Source organism: Callorhinus ursinus, unplaced genomic scaffold, assembly GCF_003265705.2.
Source record: "Callorhinus ursinus isolate GAN/ISIS: 27379988/994484 unplaced genomic scaffold, GSC_fseal_2.0 scaffold8, whole genome shotgun sequence".
NCBI classification, from domain to species: Eukaryota; Metazoa; Chordata; class Mammalia; order Carnivora; family Otariidae; genus Callorhinus; species Callorhinus ursinus.
The window spans coordinates 33,812,236-33,829,456 of NW_027397070.1; the positions used below are offsets into that span (position 1 = coordinate 33,812,236).

Consider the following 17,221-nt stretch of genomic DNA (forward strand, 5'->3'; position numbering starts at 1 on the left):
ACTGGAAAATATAAAGAAGTACATGGAATATCTGGTGAGTCCAATCAAATTTGTTCGAATATTTATACCAGGCACTGTGGGACTACAAAGGTGAATCAATTTTTTAATATTTATATAATCAAATCATGGAGATAATAAAATGTGCATGTGAATAATCAAAATCCAAGGTAGAGGGTGATAAGCACTAGGAAAAAGGTACATGGTAAATCAGAAGATATAAAGATTACTGCTATCTGGAGAGATCAAGAAAAGCTTTATGGGTTAAGAAGTATTTGAGCTCGGCTTTGAAAGTTGTAGGATTTGTACATGAAGAGCTGATGAATAGAGATCATTCTGGTCTCAGAAACAGTTAGGGCATGGGAGAGAGAAATTATAGGGAACACAGAGAAGAATAAGTCTGTTTTTTTCTAAAGCAAAGGTCCAGCAAAGTCAGAAATAAAAATAGAAAAATTGGTTGGGCTCAACTTAGGAAGGAACTAGAATGCTAGGTTAAGTTATTGGGATTTATATATATATATGTGCATATATATATATATATGCGCATATATATATGTATGTATGTAAGAGTCTCAATGAGAGGTATGACAGATGTTATTCAGGAAAAGATAGTAACTAAAATGGTTTGGACTGAAAGAAAATTAATGGTAGGTAGGCCAGCTATCAGGCTATTAAAGTTATTTTGATGAAGGGCAACTGGAAAAGAGGAAATAATAGAAATGGGAGGACATTTCGGGCGCCTGGGTGGCTCAGTTGGTTGGGCGACTGCCTTCAGCTCAGGTCATGATCCTGGAGTTCCGGGATCGAGTCCTGCATCGGGCTCCCTGCTCAGCGGGAAGTCTGCTTCTCCCTCTGACCCTCCCCCCTCTCATGTGCTTGCTCTCTCTCTCAAATAAATAAATAAAATCTTCAAAAAACATAAAAAATAAAAATATTTCAGTTAACAGAATTTGATATCTGATTAAATGTGGGAAGAATAAAGATTGACCCAAAGGTCCCGAATTTGAGGGATGGAGAGTTCATAAGTGCCATTAACAGGAATTTAAAAAAAAAAAACGGGAAGAGAAGCTGTTTGTGGAAGAATAATTAGATAATGTTTGGCCATGCAGGATTTAATGAGCACATGAGACACAGGTGAAGGTATCTAGCTGGATACTAGAAATGTGAAAAGGAGGTCAAGGTCAAAGCTGGTGATTCAGATTGAGGCGTCACCTGGGTAGAGAGGATAATCTAAGTCATAAGGTTAGATAGGTATACTGGGTGAGACAGACAGTAAAGGGCTAAAAGTAGGCCAAGAACATATTCTTAAGAAATACATATTTTGGGCACCTGGGTGGCTCAGTTGGTTCAGCAACTGCCTTCAGGGCTATTCCATCCTTATCCACTGGTTTCATCACTATCTCTTCTTTTTCTTGAATCTACAGTTTTTCCTCCCCATTTTATCTTCCCCCTTAGTCTATACACTTTTCTGCTCCCTTTCTAAAAGGCCACACTTTCCCTTAATCCCTTTTTTCTTTAAGCAAGTGTCACCTTTTCCCCTCTTCCCCTCAGTGTGAAGGTGGCAATAATAGGGTTTCAGAACAGGAAAGGTTGCATGGAAGCCTAATATTTGTAATTTGTATTGCTTTTTCCAATTGACTACTATTATAATTTTCGGTACATTCTTACTCAGATCTGCTAGACTGTAATTCTTCAAATGGATAATTCCAATATTACCAAAGAGCTTTTTGAGTGCTCTTTATCAAAGGCATTCTAATATGCTCTCTCCGGAAGGCAGTATAGTCAAATGAATAATCAGCTTAAACTTTCATACATAAAGCTTTTAAGACATTCTATTTCTAAAAGTTCTTCAATAATTCCAGTGGACTTAAATGCCTGCAATAGCTATCCCACTGCTTCTAAGTCTTAGTACAAATCATTAACCAAAACAAACAAACAAACAAACACAGAGAACTGTGTGCGATTGACTGATACCGAATTGGTTAGGGACTGTGAAGTCAGGCAGGATTTGAATTCCAACTGTGCCACATCCTGGCAGTATAGTATAGAAGAAAGAGCAGAAGGGCATTGTGGCACCAGATGTCCAGGGTCCAAATCGTGTCTATCCTACCTACTTAACGAGGGCAAGTAACTCCCCTAAAGCCTCAGTTTCTAACATCCATAATGATGATATTTTAACCTGTAAAATGACAGTCATAATGTAGACCTCATAGGATTATTATGAACATTACATGAAGTGGATCATAAATTTAGGGTTAAGAGCATGAGCTCTGAAATCAGGCTGCTTGAGTTCCGATACCAGCTCTGCCACAGTCTAGCTGTGAGATCTTAGGTGAGCTACTCTCTAGGCCTCAGTTTTCTCAACTCAAAATTGTAATAAGAGTACGTTCTTCACAGGACCATTGTGAAGGCTAAGTGACATAATATAAAGCACTAAACAGGGTGTCTGACATATAGTGAGCTCTTAATATTATGATATGTTCAGCACAGTGCCTGACATACGGTCAGCACTCAATAAATGGTATCAAATTATTCTAAAGGGGATTTTTTTAATGTCTCATCAAGATGATTCTGATCCAGTAATAAACATAGCCTAACTGACAACAGTCCAACTACTGTTGGTGGAATATGTTTTTACACAGTTGTAGAAAGTTGGAAAACTAAATTATGTTAGCGTTAAGGGTGCATTTAACACTGCATCTGAACAGACATATACAAACTTTGAATGCTCTCAAGATTTTAAGTAGCGGCTCTGACATGAAAAAAAAAGCGAAATAATTTCAAGCTGAAGAAACACCATAAAAAATCAATGAGCACAGAGCCACAGGCAATGAGGCCCCTGCTTGGACAAGAAATGCTAGGAAACAGCGGGGTTGGGCCGACCAACTGGGCTAGCTGCCAGGAGAGGGATTGTGAAAGAGCATTGTGAAGATGGATTCGTGTTGACTAAGAGCTATTTTGGTCCTGTAAAAATGAACTTATTCCTATATATTGTGTTGAACAGGGTAGCACTGAGTTCTTGGGTGTCTTTTTTTCTCACTGATTTATATGCAGATTGTATAGCAGTGACTAGCACGTGGTAGATACTTAATAAACAATGGCTGAATAAATGAGTGAAGTGCAGAGTCTTAACTGGAAGACACATTGGGGATCCTTTAGACTAGGCAGGGTCACCTCCTTCAAGGGATGCTGCTCCTCCATTCCAACCCTGAGACATCTCCACCAGGCACCTCCAGATCTTGAGGTATCCTGGGTCCTGGCTTTGGCCATTATTGTCCTTCTAGAGATGGAATGGTTTAGATTTCAGTTTTCAGTCCCTGCTTGTCCTGGTTTCTCCCTCAGATATGGCTTCACTTCTCGTGAGTTGCTCTTCCCTCGTTTCATTTCAGCCTCCTTTTACCTTGCAAGTCTCCAGCCACTTCCCAGTGAAACCCAAGTCATTGGCTCTCCACTCCTTGGCTTTCTGCTCTACATCTGTCACCCATGGGATAGAGAGGCTTCTGTGCAGCTCTGGCACCTGCAGGCTCTAAAGTTATCCTCTTGGGTTCTGTCAATCGTGCCTATGCTGCCCATTGACCTCAAATATGCATAGAGGAATACCACCCCCAGCTTGAGGCCATGTAGAAGGTCATTCCTAAATATTTTTAAAACTGAAGTCCCTCACCTAATTCTCTTGTTTCTCCTGTAATCTTTCTCCTTAACCTTCCAAATACATTTGAAAGAAACATAAGACTCTGTCCAGCCTGTTGGCATGTCTTTAGTTCTAGCTAAAATCTTTGACCTATAGACCAGCACAGGTGCCTTAAAGTTTGGACTTCCTCATAAACCACCACTCTGGGAGGATGAGAGATTAAAAAAACCTCCAATTATAATAAATACAGTTTCCTGCTCTGCTGTTTTGGGTAATCCAGAGCTTAATCATGGTGGATTTTGAAGGATGCCGAGAGGTGGTGACTGGCTCTGTCACCAGACAGTGCTAATAGAAGAACTATAGCTTAGTCTTGGCCTAGATTGCTAATTTCATTTAGCTTATTCAGTTCGGACTGGAATAAAGCCACTCTATGAGTTTCAGGAAGTTCTCAAAAGTCAGTCCATGTGTGCCACCCAAGTGGAAATAGCAGTGATTCTGTCCAGATTACTGTGCCTACTGACTGAAGCTGATTCAAGGCCCCATAAATACCAGCTAAGGTGTCTTCGTTATGCTCCAACTTGGTGGCCTCCATAGGGGTCATCTTAAACTGATGCATTTACGCTAACTTGCCTCCAACGTTTCTCTTCTTCTTTGAGCTTGAGGAGGTGAGGCACTATGCCATTTACAAGCCCCCAGTGGAGAAAGAGAGTGGAAAAAAAATCAGCTCTGGTGTAAATGAGGCCCCTATCAAAGGATGAATCTTATGGAACAACCCCAGCACCTCCACTATCAAGCTACATCCTCCAAAAGTTCTACCAACCTAAGTAGTTTCAGGAACTATACCCTTTGCCTATTAATTAGAGACCATATCTCTTTTTATACAACATTGTCCCCAATGTTACTATATTACAAATAAAAATATTACATGGAGCTCCATGCCCATTGCATTCAATGTGGATGATGTCCCCAGAAGCCAAATGCTGCAGCAGCCTTTGTTGCCCCACTGAAATTGAGACCAGGGCCTGGCCCACTCTCTCCTATGACCTTGAACTGCTGCTAGTAATTCTGGTTCTTTGCTGAGCTGAATCAATCAAAATATGATACTGTAAAGGTCAATTCTCTAGAATCATCTCCTCTCAAGACATTCAATAATATACATGGATTAAGCAGGGCAACAAACTCCAATAGTCTCTGGTAAATTTGGGTTTTGTGGAATATTATGGCATAGCTGTGGGAGATATATATAGCCATGTTTCTCCATCCTGACTTCCAAGCTTACCAAACTGCTTAAGGAAAACAAGCCAAGCATCATAAAAGACCCAAAAGGATTTGAAAATCACAAAGATGATCCACCCTGAAGCTATTCTAGCACACCCAGACTACCAGGGTCTTTCCTCCCCCAAGCACATGTTCTGAACACACTGTAGAGGAATATTTCCCAAAGTATGATCTAGAGACTAACTACATTAGAATCACTTGATATTCTTGCTTACCATGCTGAATCCTAGGCCCTACCCCAGACCTACTGAGTCAGATTCACTGGAAATAGGCTCAGAAATATGCAATTTAAATAAGCCCCTCAAGTTATTCTTATATCCACTAAAATCTGAAAACTATAGCTGTAGCAGCATCCTTCTTAACTCAGCCTTGACTCATCATTTTCACAAATCTATTCTGCAAATTTACCACTCCCCATCCCCTGCCCTACCCAACCACCCAGTCGAAGTTATATAATATGGAAGAGGAAGTTCTTGACCACTAAAGCAGCATAAAGCCTGAAAGAATTATTTGGAAAAGGACCGTGTTTCCAATAATGACAAAAACAAGCTGTTGCAACCAAAAACATCATTCAAGTGTCTAAAGATTAAGCCAAAGTTCTATTCATTGGTTCTCAGTCCCTCCTGACCTGCCAGAGCAGGCCAGGCTAAGCAGAGACTAGAGCAGGTAACCCTGGCCAAGTTGTAGTCAAGTAGGTCAAGGAGAAGTGTTTATAGCTAGGAACCCAGAAAGACTGGTGGCGCTGAGAGCATTAAATACTAGCAAGTAGCTGGAAGAAATGTGGTTGGATATTTAAAGCAAGGTATAATGCTAGAAGAGCTAAGACAGAGGGGGTGAGGAGATAGTGAGGACAGTTATGGCAGGAAGACATCCCTGACAATACCCAGCAGAATTCAAGAAACAGGCTTATCTAGTAAAGGCCATATTACCAGACACATTAAGTCAATGTAAGACAGTCAATCATAGGACATTGGTCAAGGCAGAGCAATTTAGAGTTTAGGAGTCCCTTATTACAGCTTTTAACTCAGTCAGCACTAATTTCTCACAAAGTGAGAAAGTTTTCTAGGAGCTAAGTATATGCCATGATTTATAAGCTTCCTTCTGTTTAAGGTACCCACTATATTAAGCCAGACTAGAAGCCAAATCCAAACTTATGCAAAAGAAAGAATTTACAAGTTTATGTCACTGAAAGATCCCTGGGTAGTGTTGCTTCAGGCTCAGCTGGATCAAGATGATCATCAGGGATCAGGGTTTATCTTTATCTCTCAGACAGAAATGACCTCTGGCAGATCCTGACATCCATCCCACTAACTTAGTTCAGCCAGGAGCCATAGAAATGTCTTTACTGATAGCTCTGAAAAGAATGTCCTGGAGAGGACTTCCATCAGCCTCACTTGTGATATGTGCATTGCTTTAGAGTGGGGGTTGATTGTACCATGGGACAGGGTGACCAACATGTCCCAGTTTGCCTGGAATTCTTCCAGGTTTTTTGTTTGTTTTTTAGAGAGGGAGAGAGAGAATCTTAAGCAAGCTCCATACTCAGCGCTTAAGAGCCACATAGGACTTGATCTCACAACCCTGAGATCATGACCTGAGCTGAAATCAAGAGTCGGACACTTAACCAACTGAGCCACCCAGGCACCCCAGGAATTTTTCCAGTTTTAAAACTGAAAGTCTATGTCCTGGGAAATCCCCTCGGTTCCAGGCAAACTGGGAAAACCGGCCACCTTACTTTTTCTATGTGGTATGAATTCCCCCACAGGAACAAGCCCTTCTGTTACAAGATTAAGAAGGAAGAGGGGCTGAAGGAGGGGGAATATTTACTTCAGCCAGGCTGGATCCATCTGGTGCCTGGGCAGAAGCACGGTAAAAGTTCCTATCCCTTCTCTATGGCCACACTGGCAAAGGTTGTCTTTTGGATCAGGCTGGGCCTGTATGACTGGGCCAGGCCTCCACCTCAAAGGAGGTCCTGAAATTTCTCTCTCAAGATTCTTTGCAACGTCTCTGGGTCCTTAATTGTTCCTAATTTTGGCCTTGTTTTGACTCTCCTCTCTCGTGATGAGGCGGCTTGCTCTTTGGCTTTCGTTCTTGGGTTCACACTGGCTTCCGTGTCTCTGTACGTCAGGGTAACTCTGATCTGCGCCGTTCTCTGATGCCAATGCTGCATCTTGCTTGGATCAGCCTGATGTGCTTTCAGTAGGGTCTCTGCAGCCCATCTGCCGCTAAGGTCTGCCAAAGCCTTCCTACTCGTGCAGTTCACCACCGCCCCCACCTGTTTCCAGGTGGAATTCAGCATGGTTGTCCATCAAAATCCATGCTAAACTGCAATGCAGGCGCTTTCATTCCCATTTCACAAACGGGGACACTGAGGCTTCGAGGAATGAAGTAACTTGCCCATTCACAAAGCCAGTCAATTCTGAAGTTAGAATTCAAAACCTTGAGCTATTTCTATCGCACGATGCTGACTCTGTTAGGCAATATGACGGTGGTAACTACTTAAAATTGTAGGATCACAAATGACAACTTTTTTTAAAGTTCTGCTCAGTGTGTATATATATATCCTTATGTCAATAATGTCAATATACTCAATAATGTCAAACACATATGCGTTATTTTTCAGAATTTTAAAACTGATCTTGACCTCTACAAGCTAAATAGTGAGGAAATTATTTTAAAATGGATTTAAAATGTATGTCCCAATAACGAATGGAGTAGCTTCTAGGCCTAGAATTCTAAACTCCTTTACTCTCAATTATGAATATTAAGCCTTTTTTCTTCCTGGACCAATTGTTGTTCAAGACCAGTAGTTCTCAACGCGTGGTGGATGACTCTCATGGTCTGTGAGGTCAAAACCGATTTCATAACAGTATTAGGATGTAATTTGCCTTTCACTCTCATTCTCTCATGTGTATGAAGCTACACGAGCTGAGATTTTGCAACAGACTCACTTCAAAAGCACATGTAAGAATCTTAAGTCAGACACTTAAGTCAGACATATTCTCTTAAGTCAGACACTAAAGAACTTGTAAAACAATGCTGTGTTTCTCACTACAGTTTTTCTTTCAGAAAGTACAATTATTTGTATAAACATGTTATTTAGGTTAACTGTAATCATTTATTCTTTTTAAAATAAATAAACATGTTTCGAATTTCTGAGTTTTAATTTCTAATATGATAAATATCAGTTGGGTGTAACTCATACCAACAAAAGTTCTTTGGGGTCCTCAGTAATTTTTAAGAGTATAAAGGAGACCCAAAGCTTGAGAACGTGTTCTAATCAAGAGATTTTTGTAATGAAGTTCTAAATTTAAAGCTCTCTCTAGTAAATATGCTTTGATAGTCTAGAAAACTGGGAAAAATAGGGATATTCTGCAAATTAGGACAGTGTGTTATTATTACCAAAAAACCCACAACACAATAAACTTGTAATTTGAAGTACCTGTCAGTCACTCATTACAGCTGTTCATCAATGTCTAGCCTGGCTCTCTTATGAGGCCCTGTATTTATGGCTCAAATAATACTCCTAATGCTTAGGAACTCATCTAAATTGAACTTAGAAATAAAACCAAAGGGAAGAAAATCAGTGACAAAAACTAAGAATGTTTTGAAAAGCCCTGAAGAAATGAGTGTTTTCTTTTCTTCCGATGGAATTTCCAGTTGGAAAATTCTCAATGGCAATCTAAAGAATTGAGGCATTCAAAACAATGATTGCAGATGAATTAAATAATCACTTCAATTGAATAAGAAGAAGTAAAGATGGTAAGTGAAGAATTCAAGACATAAAGTGCATCCAAGGGAAGGAGAAACATCTATAATCGAAAAACACAAAAATCTCATCTGCAAGCATCTCATTTGTTCTCTCGTCTCCATTCTCCGATCTACCTTTCCTAGTTTCTTTTCCGTCTTTGAACCCAGTTGAGAGGCTGCTGAAATCATTCTAAATGAGAATCACAACCATGATTAAACGTATTAAAAAGAATTTTAATGGTGTGGGAAGGGCAAGCACTTTCTTTAAAATCATCATAGTTACTTGAGTATCTTTTTTTTTAAGATTTTATTTATTTGACAGAGAAAGAGAGCACAAGCAGGGGAAGTGGCAGGCAGAGGCAGAGGGAGAAGCAGACTCCCTGCTAAGCAGGGAGCCCAATGTGGGACTCCATCCCAGGACCCTGGGATCATGAACTGAGCTGAAAGCAGACGCTTAACTGACTGAGCCACCCAGGTGTGCCACTCAAGTATCTTTTTAACTCAACCAACTTTGGTTAGTAAAAAGATATTGACAGTATTTCAGCCAATATTTCCTGGGGTCACTGTAATGAGGAAAAGTACTCCATCATTTCACAAGGCACACTTGCCCACAAACCACTATGCGGAAGTGCACTTCTGAGACCTGAAGACAGAGACTGAGAGAGGGATTCCATTCCCTGAGAGTCTAGTAGAGAAAATAGCAGTGAGGCTCAAAAGCACATAGTGAATCTCTCCCATTTATTTGACTGGACGACATTTTACTTTCCTTCATTGGTTCCTCTCTCTTTCCCTTTCTCAAACAAACCCAAGCTGTCTATTAGTGTATTCACTTACTAAATTAAATAAAAATTAAAAATAAATTCATTTTAAGAATTTGCTGTATCTGTTTAGATTACTGAAGTCACTGTAATAAAACTTGTGCTGGAAACTCATTTACATATCACCAGACTTCAAGTCTCCACACAATTTAAATAATTTTCTGGAACAGTGATGCTTTGTGTGGGATCAGAAGCCAAGAATATTGATTGAGGGAGAAAGAATGAGAGAATTTTGATTTCAACTTTAAAGATACATCTTGAGAGGGTAGGCAAACTGTCTTTGAATAAAAGCAGAAGAGTACGGCTCTGAGTGTTTTGTACTATCTGTAACCGTGATCCTTGGGTATTTACCCTAGATTCCATAGTTTTAAAGGAGCAGTGCATTTAATTAGAAATATCAAATATCTGTTTATTTAAACACTAAAGTTGTGTGTGGGAAACACAAAAGCAGTAATATATAGGCCCTTGCCTTCTGGTTATTTATAGATATTTAGGCAGGAAAAAAAAAGATCCCTAACAAAATGGTTAAATGGTAACAAAGCCACCTGCCAAAAGGGGGAAAGTGGAGCTATCCTCCATTTAGCCCATTTTCTTTCCAGAATAGCTCCACATTCAGAGAAATTCTTGATTTAATACATACCTTATACACATGACAACCCAAATTTAATAACTAGGCAATTAATAACTACATCTTCTTGCATGTAGGAATACAAGACTGGGTCATGTCAGATGATCTAGCTAAAAGCCAAGACTGAGGGCACATTTCTACTATGGCAGAAACTTCTCTGAATGTTTGTCACCCAAGCATAGTTCTCTGTGCTGCTAAAGTGCTAAGGTCGCACATCCTGTCAGAATCTCTACCTTATAGAATGTTGAGTATCAGTAGGTTTGCCAGTAAACTAAGAAATCTGGGGGTTAATTCTACTAAAGAAGGTATAGCCCTAAAGAGGCCCGTTTTACTTCCAATGACCGGTATATTTAAGACAATCGTTTTGAAATCCTATTGAGTTTTCAAAGACCCTTTTGAAATAAAGATTATTGGTTTTCCCTCCTTATCCAGTTCTTTTTCTTCTGTGGTAGCAAAACCTCCAATTTTGAGCTGGACATAAGGCTACCTTATATTAACATTAAATATTCTGCCTCTCTTGCAGCTCTCTGTGGACCTGTCACTAAGTTCTGGCTGATGGTATACAATTATTATATAAAACTTCCTCCTTCTCCTTCCTCCTATCTGCTGGCTGGCAGGTGGATGTGATGACTGGAGAAGGAGCAAGCATCTTAGACCATGAGGCAACCCTGCTAATAAAGGGCGCACACAGCAGAGAAACAAGGTAGGAAGCTGGATCCTGACACCTTACTAACCCCAGACCACTATCTCCTAACTCTTTATAAGAGAGAAATAAATTTCTATCTTTATAAAGCTATGATTATTTTGTGTTTTCTTTCAGTGCAGCCAAACCTAAGTGTAATATTCATCTAAATTCTAAATGGAAAAAATGAAAATCAACCATTTGGAACTATACAATTGAATATGGGTATCTATTAGCACTTAAAATATGGCTGGTCTGAATTCAGATGTGCTGTAAGGTTAAAGTACACCCCGAATTTTGAAAACTTCCTATGAAAGAAAGAATGGAAAATAGCTCATTAATGACTTTTTATATTGAGTACCTATTGAAATGAAAATATTTTGGTATGTTGGGTTGAAAATATTAAAATTGATTTCACCTGCACAGGAAAGGAAGCCATCAACAAAATAAGTCAAGTTACTGGATGGAAGAAAATATTTGCAAACCATATATCTAATAACGGGCTGACATACAAAATATACAAGGGACTCATACAACTAATACAGAAAAAAAACCCAAACAATCCAATTAAAAAAGTGGCAGAGGATTTGAATAGATGTTTTTCCAAAGAGGACATACTGATGGCCAACAGGCCCATGAAAAGATACTCAACATCACTAATCATCACGAAAATGCAAATCAAAACCACAAGATGTATCACCTCACACCTGTCAGAAAGACTTATCAAAAAGATGAGAAATAACAGGTGTTGACAAGGATGTGGAGAAAAAGCAAACTTGTGCACTGTTGGTTGAAATGTAAATTGGTGCAGCCACTGTGGAAAACAGCATGGAGGTTCATCAAAAAAAAAAAATTAAAAATAAAACTACCATATATCCACCAATTCCACTTCTGGGTATTTATTCAAAGAAAATGAAAACACTAATGTGAAGCATTATTTATAGTAGCCAAGATATGGAAACACTCTTAAGTGCCCATTGACAGATGAGTGGATCAAGACATTGTGGTATATATATATTCAGCCATAAAAAGAATGAAATCTTGCCATTTGTGACCATATGGGTGGACTTGGAGGGCATTATGCTAAGTGAAATAAGTCAGACAGAGGAATAAAAATGTTGTATGATCTCATTTATATGCAGAATATAAAACCAAACCAAAACAAAACAAAAAACAACCAAGCTCATGAATATAGAAAACTGGAGGTTGCGAGAGGTGGGGGTTGGGCAAAATAGGTAAAGGGAATCAAAGGTACAAATTTTCAGTTATAAAATAAAGAAGTCATGAGGATGCAATATATAGCATCATAACTATAGTTAATAATAATGTAGTGCATATTTGAAAATGGCTAGGAAAGTAAATCTTAAAAGCTCTTCCCACGAGAAAAAAATTCTATAGTTACATATGACGATGGATATTAACTAGATATATTATGGTGATCATTTTGCAATATATACAAATATCAAATTTGTACGCCTAAAACTAATATAATGTTTTATGTCAATTATATTCAATTAAAAAAAAGACTTTTCTGATGATAATGTGATTTTAAAAATATTATAAAAATTAATTTCACCTGTTTCTTTTTACTTTAATATGGCTAACAGAACATTTAAAATGACATATATGGTCTACATTTTATTTTTATTGATCAGACCTGATTAGAACATGGACTTTTAAATATGGGGATAAGTAGGAATCTTTACTGAAGATCGAAAAGACAAAGATGACAGAGTCTATAGCATTCCAGATTGAGGTCAGGCATGGGGTACATGTCCTGCCAATAGGGGGTTTTAAGATAAAAATGGAAGACTGCTAATATATCTTTCAAAGAAAGAATATCTGGGATGATTTTAAATGTGATTCCGTATTAAGACAAAAGGTGAATTAAATGCTTAAAGTCTCCTAAGCACAATTATTTAAAAACTCTGATAACTCTGATACAAAACCTGTTATCATAAGTAAAATTCTTCTATGTATCTATAAATACATACATACAAATGAAAATACATATAAGACATTCACATTATATATGTATCAGCTTTTATTGTATGTTATAATGTCTTCAAGGACACGAATGCCTTTCTTATTTTTGATATCCTGGATATGATTTAAGAGGGTCATTTGAAGTTACTAATTACAGTCTAGCGTTCTGCTTGGTGTCATTCACCTTGTGTTTGCACAATTAAAATTCTGCTTCTACTGAGGTGTTGGATTTGGAGGTTGGCTCACACAATGGTCCTTCTGGCAGAGCTAGCAAGATGGTGCTGGCCACAAACAGTAATTGTCTTTGAGTTCGCTGTATTTGCTAACAACGCTGCACCTCTTTCCCAAGACCTCTTGTCAAGTACACACATGTGAGGGGCTTCTGGGTGGCTCAGATGGCTAAGCGTCTGCCTTCAGCTCAGGTCATGATCCCGGAGTCCTGGGATCAAGTCCCGCATCGGGCTCCCCGCCCCTTGGGGAGCTTGCTTCTCCCTCTGCCTCCCTCTCTCTTTCTCTCTCTCTCTGTCTCTCATGAATAAATAAATAAAATCTTTAAAAAAATTTTAAAAAAAAGATTCTCTTTAAAAAAAAAGTACACACGTGTGCACATTTGCCATGGTTTATAAAGCAAATAAAGTGTTTCTGTGTAGATTGGCTCTAAATTCTACAGATACTATCATCTTTGTGTACATGCAGCTAGGAGGTAGATCTATAGTAACAGCAGAGCACACTTTCACTTTCCTAAAATGGAAAAAGAGTTCTTTATTCTGACTTACAGAATATTCTTTTTCAGTGTCAATATGCATTTTAAATTTCTTTTTTTTTTAATTTATATTTTGACAGAGAGAGAGAGAGAGACAGTGAGAGAGAGAACACAAGCAGTGGGAGTGGGAAAGGGAGAAGCAGGCTCCCCGTGGAGCAGGGAGCCTGATGCGGGGCTCGATCCCTGGACCCTGGGATCATGACCCAAGCCGAAGACAGACGCTTAACAACTGAGCCACCCAGGTGCCCCTGCACTTTAAATTTCAAACATTTGGATCATACAAAAATACATTTAACCCAAACTATAGAAATCAGGCTTTAGAAGGCAAATAAATACCCCCTTTTTCCCTTCCAAGCTTCGAATCAACTGGGAAATAGTCATGAGACATATAAATGAAGCTTAAAATATCAACTTTAATACTGGAAATGGCATTGGGAAAATGGCTGTATATCTGTAGAGAAAAGAGCTCACTAACATTTCCTCTTCCAACTCGATCTTGCAACAGTCCACCTGAGGGAAAGTTTGGTTCAGTGAAGATTCACTTAGGCAAAATTGCTGCCTCCCACTAGTCTGGGGGCAGACAGATGAAAACAGGAGCAAATCCCCAGTATATTTAATCCTGTAGTAGATTAGCTTCATCAAATCAAGGAATGTAAGCCAATGATGTGGGGTGGGGAAGGGGTGTCTCACATTTGATCTGTTAACTTCTCCAGTATTTTATTGTAAAATACTAGAGATGAAAAAAATGTGGATAAATCTCTACAGAGTCAAAGCAGCACTGGTTTGTATGTAAGGTAATACTCAACTATACGTAGTGATGTATAAATTGTAAGGACATCTTCCTAACCCATTAATCTATCAACAGACACTTGGGGTGCTTCCGTATCTTGACTGTTGTAAATAATGCTGCAATAAACAGGGGTGCATATATCTTTTTGAATTAACATTTTTGTTTCCCTTGGGTAAATACCCAGTAGTGGAATTACTGGGTCATATGACATTTCTTTTTTTTTTAAATTATTTTATTATGTTATGTTAATCACCATACATTACAGCATTAGTTTTTGATGTAGTGTTCCATGATTCATTGTTTGCATATGTGAATTGTGTAAGACTGTTGAATCATATGATATTTCTATATTTAATTTTTTGAGGAACCTCCATACTGTTTTCACAGTAGCTGTACCAATTTACATTCCCACCAACTATGCATAAGAGTTCCCCTTTCTCCATATCCTTACTCACATTTGTTGTTTCTTGTCTTTTTTCCTGACTGGTGTGAGGTGATAGCTCATTGTGGTTTTGATTTGCATTTCCCCAGTAATTCCACTTCCAGGTATTTAGCTGAAGAAAACAAAAACACTAATTCAAAAAGATATATGCACCTCTATATTTATTGCAAAACTCCAGAATATGGCCAGTCAGCAACTGAGTCAGAGTTCTTGTGTAGCTGTCGGCTAATAACCACTGGTGATTTGCCAAACTAAAGCCTTTGTCCTGAGTAATTCTCAAAGGAAGAATTGCCTGCTGTTAGCATATTCTAGATGGTATTTGGAACAAAAGGTAATTACAGTTAAAAGCCATACGAAGAATACAAAACCTAGAAATGAGTCTTAACATTACTTGTTTATATAATATAAAGAAAACTGTGTATAAGCTCTCTCCTAGTCTTTTACTGGTTAGAAGAGTCATAACAGATTTCTAACAATATACTTTAATAATCTCTATACTTTATCCAAAGAGCTGCATCCCCCCAAACAAGAAGCTTGATGTATAAAATTCTCCTCATTGTTTCCTGACCCAAATTCTTAATCTAAAACTTGAGATTTCTAAACTATTTTTATCTAGTCTTTATACCCCAAGATGAATATTTGCTTAGACAGGTCATCTTGTTCAACTAGGTTTTCAAATACATTAAAAATACAAATAGGAATCAGATTTCTCTGGTATTTGTTTTAAACCCCTAAGCCACAAATATTTTAATTAATTTATTCTTAACTCATTAATGACAGATGGAAACAAATTCCTGTGAAATAAAAAAACGTAGAGGGAAAATTAATTTACTTTTAAAAATATGTTTATGCAATTACAGTCAACATTATAGAAAAAAATAATTGAATCACGACAAATGTTGAATTGTTATTAGATAAATGTAAAGAATTTTTTTAAAGTAGGCTCCCCACCAAATGTGGGGCTTGAACTTATACCCTGAGATCAAGAGTAGGATGCTCTACCCACTGAGCCACCCAGGCGCCTCTGGCAAGAAATATTTTTAAAATCTACACTTCTATTTCTCTTGAGAAAGTAGTTTAAAAACTATAGTCTATTGAATGAGGCAGCCATCTGGTGACGGAAAAGGGCACTACAGGTACTATTTGGCATGAACTGAACGTCATATTACTACACAAACCAACTGAACCACAAACATTTCAGAAGCGCTGTCCAACAGAAACATAATAGAAGTCACATACGTAATTTAAAAATTTCTAATCACTACTTTTAAAAAGTAAAATTTTAATAACATTTTTATTTAATTCGATATATCAAAATATTATTTCAGCATATAATCAATACAAAAAGTTTATTTTTTTTTCATATGAAGCCTTCAAAATACAATCCGTATTTTATGGTACACCTCAATTCGGACCAGCCACACAGTTCCAGTGTTCAAGAGCCACGCGTGGTTGTAGCTAGTGGCTCCCATACTGGACAGGCAGATATGGAAAACGAAGAGAGAGCTACAGTTATTTTGATGTGCCTTTTACTAAGTTCATTCATTTCTTTTTTTTTTTTAAAGATTTTATTTATGTATTTGACAGAGAGAGACACAGCGAGAGAGGGAACACAAGCAGGGGGAGTGGGAGAGGGAGAAGCAGGCTTCCCGCGGAGCAGGGAGCCCCATGCGGGGCTCGATTCCAGGACCCTGGGACCATGACCTGAGCGGAAGACAGACGCTTGACGACTGAGCCACCCAGGCGCCCCAAGTTCATTCATTTCTCACCCCTTCTGCCCACTCTTTTAAAAGTTCCTCTCTTTCCCTCTTTAAGTTCTACTTTATTTTGCAAATATGTTTTGCCTCCTGAATATTTTGGAATACTTAAACGACCCTCAAGAGCCGGCCCAAGAACGGTAAGAAGACCCTAGGAGAGCCCATCTCTTCTCCAGAGGTTCGTTTGCCAGCGCCGACCTTCGATTAGGCTCGTCGGCGGAGGTCTGCTACATTCTTGGGGATCGGAGCCCAAGCCGGGGGATCCGGCCCTGTCTTGGCTCTCCCGTCGCCTTATGACATCACAGCGCCATGACTGAGGTTCAAGTCCAGCGTGGCTCCGGGCTTCCAGGCCCCAACGGTCGAAGGCTTTCAGTGGGAGAGAGCCGGGACTGGAGCAGCCACACGACTAGGTCCCTGCCACTATGCCCACAACTCGGTGCTTCCAGTCCGGTCCCATGATCCAGCGAAGGCAGGTGAAGAGGTGCGCGCTGGCACAAAAACACCCGCGAGCGAGGAGCTCCCCACTACTTCCCAGCAGCACCAGCGGGGTCTTCCGGGTGGACCCCTACCTCTGCTGATTGGTTGGAGGTTGCTACCACGTGACCCAGAAACGACTTCGGGCGCTGCTTTCCCCGCCTCTGTTGTCCCCCTCCCCACTCCAAGGTCGCGGGAGGGGGAGGGCCGGTTTCCTAGGCAACCCGA

At 39.2% G+C, this 17,221-nt stretch overlaps 1 long non-coding RNA gene across 1 annotated transcript; it reads right to left on the bottom strand.

Annotated features, from left to right (window-relative positions):
* Positions 1-13,949: 13,949 nt before the first annotated feature.
* LOC141373250 (uncharacterized) lies at positions 13,950-17,203 on the bottom strand. Its single transcript, XR_012379001.1, has 3 exons — positions 17,089-17,203; positions 14,776-14,874; positions 13,950-14,040 (listed from the first exon to the last, which is right to left on the bottom strand). It is a non-coding gene; the product is annotated as an uncharacterized lncRNA (long non-coding RNA).
* Positions 17,204-17,221: the final 18 nt, after the last annotated feature.